The sequence below is a fragment of the Zingiber officinale genome, chromosome 2A (assembly GCF_018446385.1).
Source record: "Zingiber officinale cultivar Zhangliang chromosome 2A, Zo_v1.1, whole genome shotgun sequence".
Classification (NCBI taxonomy): domain Eukaryota; kingdom Viridiplantae; phylum Streptophyta; class Magnoliopsida; order Zingiberales; family Zingiberaceae; genus Zingiber; species Zingiber officinale.
This window is the reverse complement of record NC_055988.1, coordinates 76,639,507-76,647,113: the sequence shown is the minus strand read 5'-3', so window position 1 is coordinate 76,647,113 and position 7,607 is coordinate 76,639,507. Positions and strand designations below refer to the sequence as shown.

The following is a 7,607-nucleotide window of genomic DNA, read 5'->3' as shown; positions in this document are numbered from 1 at the left end:
TGACACCAGCCAACCATCTCACACACAATGGTGAGACCGAGGGTAGGGGTCATGACACTGCACTCGCCACTACCCCGATGAGTGACCGAGGACGGACGCCATTGAGTACACCTATCCTCCTACATCAAACATAGTGAGGGAGCGAATGCCTCAACTCCCAGACGCTGATGACGGGAGGGATCCTGTCGCTACCACGCCGCAATACACTACCCACGAAAGGCATCATGAGCACTACAGAGCTACCGCCATACACACCCCATCAGGCCGCCACTACCCATGCGAATGAAACACGCGCAGTTTCACGTAGTTTGGCCGACGAGCTCAACAATAATGGAGTCGTCAATCGCCCAGATGCAATCATGGTGCGTGAGGCTACAGTATGTCATACCTGAACATATCCTCCTCCATATGCGTAGGTGCCAATAAAACAAACGCATATGTATAACAATGATATAAGCAATGCAAATCCAACAACATATAACAAGTATCTCCAGCAACTAATCAAGTGTAGATAAGCATTATAAATATCCATCTCTATCAACATACATACACATGGTAAGTAGTAAAGGTATACCAGACGAAAGTATAGCAGATGACAGTAGCAACATGTATCAGGTATCAACTAACTAAACCAGGGAATATGCTAACTACCAATCGCTAATAATCGCCTACAGGTATAGAATACTATAACCAGAGAAGAGAAAGATCTACCAATTACTAGTAAACATATATAAACTGCACATATCACAAGACAATATCAACAAGATAAGTCAAAGGGTACCCGCCTCAAAAAGAAGATATACTCAAGCAATCCAAGGTCAAGACGCCCGTCTCGAATCAGAGTCCTGTGTCAACAAACAATATATATATTTTATTTAGCTAAATCCAAATGAATAGCTAAATAAAATCCCTAAACCTAAATGAGGGCAAAACCCTAATCACACAACCTCAATCTACCCAATTTAAATCTAACAGTTAATTAGGGTTAATTACCCTAACCCTAATTACCCCATTAGATTAATTCAAACAATTATATCTAATCACAATCAACTAACCAATTACAACCTCCAATCAAACCTACACATAAATAACTAATCAATCACACTTAACCTAATCCATCTAGAACAAGATCATCAAACTAATATTCAAATTCGAAACATGATCTACAACTAAGATCAATTACCCTAACTAATCATGTACCAATCCAATTCATTCCGAATTCAATACATACCTAATTCATCAACACAACACTAATTATGTATCAACCTCGCTACACCATACCTCAATCCAGCTGCTGTTGATTCTGGATCAAGGGAACACTGATGGATGGGTTGCTGCCGAACCAAAAAGTCCACAGAACAGCAATGTGTTGGATTCCACTCCACAATTCGGATCAAACAATGAATCAAGCAATATACCTAGATCCTACCTTACTCTGAGACCTCCACAGCTTCAAGAAAGAAGAAAGCAATGATCGACAATAGGAAGAATCCACAGCAATCCGATGCTTTCCTCCTCGTGTAAACTGGAAGACGATCAAAATTCCAGCAAGAAGGATCAACACATAAAAGAACCCTAGAATCTACCAAATATCCGACGATGCCTTACCTCCCAGATCGCTGCTAGGTGGCGCCGCCCGGTCCAATCCGGCTAGCGAAGAGAGTAATCGCACTGTGTCCAACACGAGGAGAGGAGAGGGAAGGTCTACCGATGGAAGACGATGCAAGATCCGACCCCTCACCATGCCCTAGCCACCGATCGTTAACAATCGGTGCAAAATCCACCGAATAGCAACTCCTCAGCCGAAGAAGACCCGGAGAGGAGAAACACCGACCAGATCTGAGCTTAGGGTGTTGATGCCGGCAGAGGGAGATCGCCGGAGATCAAAGCTTCATTCCCTTCGGCGTCGCTTGTCCGCGAGAGAGAACAGAGAAGGAAGAAGGGGAGATCGGGGAAGAAGAGATCGGGATCGTGAGGGTCGGGTGGATCGGCGATTTGGGGGGGAGAAAAGAAATAAAGGAATTTAAAATTAAATCTTTTCCTCACCCAAACGGGTATCCCAAACAGGCTTTATCCGTACCCGTTAATTGATCCCCTCAAAACCCGTCATACGAGCTCCGAAAAATTCCCAGAAAATTTCTAAAATTCCGAAAAAATTTTGTAAGGCTATTTCTCAAATAACCCTATTATTTAAATTTTTCTGAGATCTCACATCCTCCCCTACTTATAAAAATTTGGTCCCCAAATTTCGCTATACCAACAGCAAACACTAGAATATAACCCAACAGTATAAATGCTGAAAGGAACTCTAACCTACATACCTCAAGTAAAAAGATGAGGGTATCGAGCTCGGATCGTATCCTCGAGCTCCCATGTAGCCTCCTCGTCAGAATGATGCTGCCATCCGACTTTAACCAGTCGGACAGTCTTGTTCCGCAGCTGACGCTCTCTATGGTCCAGAATCCGCACCGGAACCTCCTCGTAAGTAACATCAGGCTGAATAGGAACAGATATATCTGACAGAACATGTGCCGGATCGGATACGTATCTCCTCAGCATAGATACATGGAATACATCGTGAATGCCAGCTAGAGATAGTGGTAGCGCCAGACGGTAAGCTACTGCTCCAATCCTCTCCAACATCCGGAATGGCCCAATATATCGAGGAGCTAGCTTACCTGAGACCAAATCTCTTCACCCTTTGGGTGAAACTCTAAGAAATACATGATCACCAATGGAGAACTCTAGGGTCTCCGCTCGATCAAGATAACTCTTCCGACGGTCCCGGCCTCGACATCCTCCGTCCGATAAGGCGAACTAACTCGCATCCCGCTGAGCTCTCGAGGTCCTATCACTGGGCCTCCCAACCTCTTCCTGGAGGATGGGTGTCCGACAAGGCTTACCATACAACGCCAAACGGTGCCATCCGGATAGCCGTTGTTGTATGGGAACTCCACTAATGGCGGTGGTCCTCCCAATCGCCTCCAAGTCCATGACACAAGATCTCAGCAAGTCCTCCAATGTCCGAATAGTCCGCCTGATCGCCCATCCGCTCGGATGGAATGCCGCATCAAACGGCCGCTGCCCAAGGCTCGCCGCAGACCGGACGTGAACCGTGGGTCTCTATCGATATAATGCTCAACTAACTCCATGCAATCGATAATCTCTCGACAAGATAACTCACCTAATCGATCAAGAGAATCGCCTTCCGATCGCTAGGTGCGGATTTGTTAATCGGTCAACGACACCCAACGCATCATGGCCTCGACGAGTCCTAGGCAAACCAACCACGAAATCCATAGTAATGTGCCCCACTTCCACCGGGAATAGGATCCTCTCAAGTAATCCAACAGGTCTCGTGCTCACCTTCACCGCCGATGACAAGACATCCGCTACACACTCGCGATGTCTTTCTTCATACCGCTCCACCAATAGGAACGCCCAAATCTCGATACATACGGGTCCCACCGGTGGATAGCAAATCTAGAACGATGAGCCTCCAAGTAACTCCTCCACGACGGTGAGACCGAGGTACATAATCTACCTCGAAATAAACAATTCTCATCATCTCGTAAACTCTGGCCCGTCCTAAGTTATCCGTCGCTAATGAACAGAATGCCGATCTCCGCCCGGCCTCTCGTATCCTCATCCCGATCGACGATCGAGCAACCATGGTAACAAGAATACCTTGCTCTGTCCCACCCCTCAAGGCCCAACTCGGAGAATCCCTGAATCAAGTCCGTGACTAAAACTCGGTGACAAGCTAAAGTCCCTCTGGACTTCCTGCTAAGTGCATCAGCAACCACATTAGCTTTACCCGGATGGTAGCTAATAGTACAATCATAATCCTTCAGGAACTCCATCCATCTCCTCTGTCGGAGATTGAGTTCCTTCTGTGTGAAAATATATTTGAGACTCTTATGATCAGTAAGAATCTCAAAAGTAATACCATAAAGATGATGTCGCCACATCTTCAAAGCAAAGAAAAAATAGCGGCTAGCTCTAAATCATGTACTGGGTAGTTCTTCTCATGCTCCTTCAACTAACGAGAAGCATAAGAGACTACCCTACCGTGCTGCATCAAAACAGTGCTCAAGCCCTGAAGAGATGCGTCTGTATAAAGTATGAATTCGTCATCACCAGAAGGTAAAACCAAGACTGGTGCTGATACTAATCTCCGCTTTAGCTCCTGGAAGCTAGTCTCACAAGCCTCTGACCACGTGAATTTCACACCTTTTCGGGTCAGACGTGTCAACGGCATAGCAATGCTGGAGAAACCCTCAACGAATCGTCGGTAATATCCAGCCAAGCCCAAGAAACTGCGAATCTCCTGGACTGACTTCGGCTGCTCCCAGCTAGTGATAGCCTCGATCTTCTGAGGATCTACTGAAATACCTCGGCTAGAAACCACATGTCCTAGAAAACCAACTGAGGAAAGCCAAAATGTACACTTGCTGAACTTCGCATATAGATGATGTCGTCGAAGAGTCTCCAAGACTATGCGAAGGTACTGCGCATGTTCCTCCTCGGAACGTGAATAGATCAATATGTCATCGATAAACACAATCACAAACTGATCCAGATACTCCAAAAAGATACGGTTCATCAAATCCATAAATACTGCTGGAGCATTGGTAAGCCCAAATGGCATTACCAAAAACTCGTAATGTCCGTATCTGGTGCGGAATGCTGTCTTCTGAATATCAGAATCTCTGACTCTCAGCTGATGATATCCAGACCGCAGATCAATCTTGGAATACACTGATGTATCTCTAAGCTGATCAAACAAATCCTCAATCCGTGGCAAGGGGTACTTATTTCTGATAGTTACTGCATTCAGTTGCCTGTAATCGATGCACAACCTCAGAGTACCATCCTTCTTCTTGACGAATAATACTGGAGAACACTAAGGTGGAATACCGTGGGGTTCTCCACAAGGACACCAGAATGCTCCTGCCCGTGCATGCTATATGCAACTACTGCAGGGGGAGTTGTCCTCTGCTGACGATGCGAAGATTGGGCTTTGACCCCTCACGAGTCCCGGATCGACCAAATTGTCCTCCCAACATAAATCCCGGGCTACATGCCGAGTCTTCAGCCTCGACTCAATGTCCCGCAACAGAATAATAGCAAACCGACTATCCCAGAGTACATGCCGAGACGATGTGATCTCGATCCACCTCGAGTGCAAGGAGAGTCACCGGTGACGCTTCCTGCTCACGAGAAGACCGAGAACGCCCCGATGCAGCGCCCCGACTTCTGCCCCAACACCTGTACCGCCCGCTCGAGTACGATCGCCCGCCGCCCCGTAATCGTGGTCGCTGGATTTGTCCGAAGTCCGATCACCGCCTCTTCTTGTTCGCTCACTCTTTCGATGAGTAGACTCAATCATAAGAGCTCTATCCAAAGGCCTCCGTATGATGAACTACAAAATCGGCAATCTTCACCAAGATGCCCGCCCAATCCTCGACAAACCGAAGCATACGAGATCTATCCTCGATAACTAACTCAGGACGGAATCGGCCAACCGATTAAATTCGGCATTATACTCCATCATCGAGCGATTATTCCGTCAAGACTCAGAAAATCTGCCGACGAGTCATCCGATACGCCCGGGAAAATACTGACTCTCGAATACCTCCCTAACTCTCATCCAGGAAATATGCTGCTCGCCGATAATCGAGCGCTGCGTGTCCCACCAGATCTCTGCCTCATCTCGTACCTCAAGTACACAGTAGTAGGCACGATTGAAGTGGGTGTCGAGTATACTAAAGGTGATACCACTAGTGGTACAGTCGAGGTATATACCTCTGAAGTCGGAACCGTCGGGGTCGTATAATTCGACGTGCCGATAATATCCTGACGAGTCTGTCCCTGACGGACAAGCTCGACCCTAGCAAATCTCTTTGGAGACTCTATCTCCGGAGAATCTATCGGCATCTTACATGGACGACCACGTCTCGATACCGAAATACGTGTATGTGTCATATCTGTAAACAAAATGTTACCCAGATATCACTACAGGTATAAGAACTATAAAATTACCTCATTTACCTAATTGCCGTTTGGAGATGTCCTGTCGCTGCTTAGCCCCATAAAGAACCTCGTCAAAATACCTCGAAATTCCGAAACGAGTAAGTCGACGAAAATCCATACAAATCCAAAATACCGAGAAATGCTCACGAAAATAAGTATCGTAAATCCGAAACCCGACAAGTAGGTATCGCAAAATTTTGCTCTGATACCAAAAATTGGTATCAGATAAACCTCGAAAATCCAAAACGAAGAGCAAGTATCATGAGCCTATCTCTGATACCAAAAATATTGTCAGGCCCCAGGTAGTCCCTGTCCGAAGAAATTTCGGCAGCATCTCCCCTGTACGGCGGACAATATGAATCTCAGTATACATATATCTCTATACCTCGGCCACACACGGCCGGAATAATACAATACAATTAAGAAAACAAACCACGCAGTTTATATCAACATTCCACACAGATATAATATATGATCAATACACGCAGTTTAATAAGGAAAGATGATATAGAACCTCGAAGATATATGTAAACAGCCTACTCCACTACAACGAAGAAAACAAATCCACGAAGTAATGAAACTACAACCGCAGCGGAAAACAAAAGTAACAAACCCGAATGTTCAATGTAAAGTCCACAATACAAACCCACAATACAAGTATATAAGATGCAAAAGCAAAATATAATCCGACAAAGAAAATACTCGCGATAATGGGGCTAGCGACTGGATCAAACTCTCAACTCAAAAATAGTAACAATGAATTCAAAGAACTCGAAGGTAATCCAATAGATACGTATAAAGAACATATAACCACCAAGAACATCCTACGGTACAAGACACTAAACCATGAGCCTACAAGATAGTCTCCTATAAGACGATCTCCTACAAGATAACAGATATGATAGTTGAAATAAACCGCAACAACCAAAGAAAAGGCATAAAGTATGCCTATAGCAAGAATAATAAGAAAATGCATAATTGAAATAAATGCTCACCTGCGAGGCTTGGGCAACTGATGTCAACATAGAGAAATAAAAAGAGTCAGAGCAAAAGCATGTATCCTGTATGCATATCAATCATATGCAATCACCAAAATGCATCAATCATAACGCATGCAATCCGTGCATATGATGCAATATGACATGGTCACCCCTGTCAACCGCCACCATCTCACACACAATGGTGAGACCGAGTGGGTAGGGTGGTGCACTCTGCCGTCACTACCCCGATGAGTGACCGAGTGGACGCTGCCGGAGTACACCTATCCTCCTACCTCAAACATAGTGAGGGAGCGCAATGCTCAACTCCCTGCAGACGATGGACGACGGGAGGGATCCTGTCGCTACCACGCCGCAAATACACTACCCATGAGCGGACCAGCGGAGCACTACAGAGCTACTGCCATACACACCCTACTGTGCTGTGCCACTACCCATGCAATGAAACACGTTGTGTGCAGGCCTATGTAGCCGGTCGACGAGCTCAACAATAATGGAGTCGTCAATCGTCCAGCATGCAATCATGCAGGATGGTCCATGATGCTACAGTATGTCATACCTGAACATATCCTC

At 45.8% G+C, this 7,607-nt stretch overlaps 1 long non-coding RNA gene across 1 annotated transcript; it reads right to left on the bottom strand.

The window, feature by feature from the left end:
- Positions 1–824: 824 nt before the first annotated feature.
- LOC122039716 lies at positions 825–1,991 on the bottom strand. The gene is made up of 3 exons (XR_006128346.1): positions 1,609–1,991; positions 1,282–1,525; positions 825–845 (listed from the first exon to the last, which is right to left on the bottom strand). It is a non-coding gene; the product is annotated as an uncharacterized LOC122039716 (long non-coding RNA).
- Between the last annotated feature and the right edge of the window lie 5,616 nt (positions 1,992–7,607).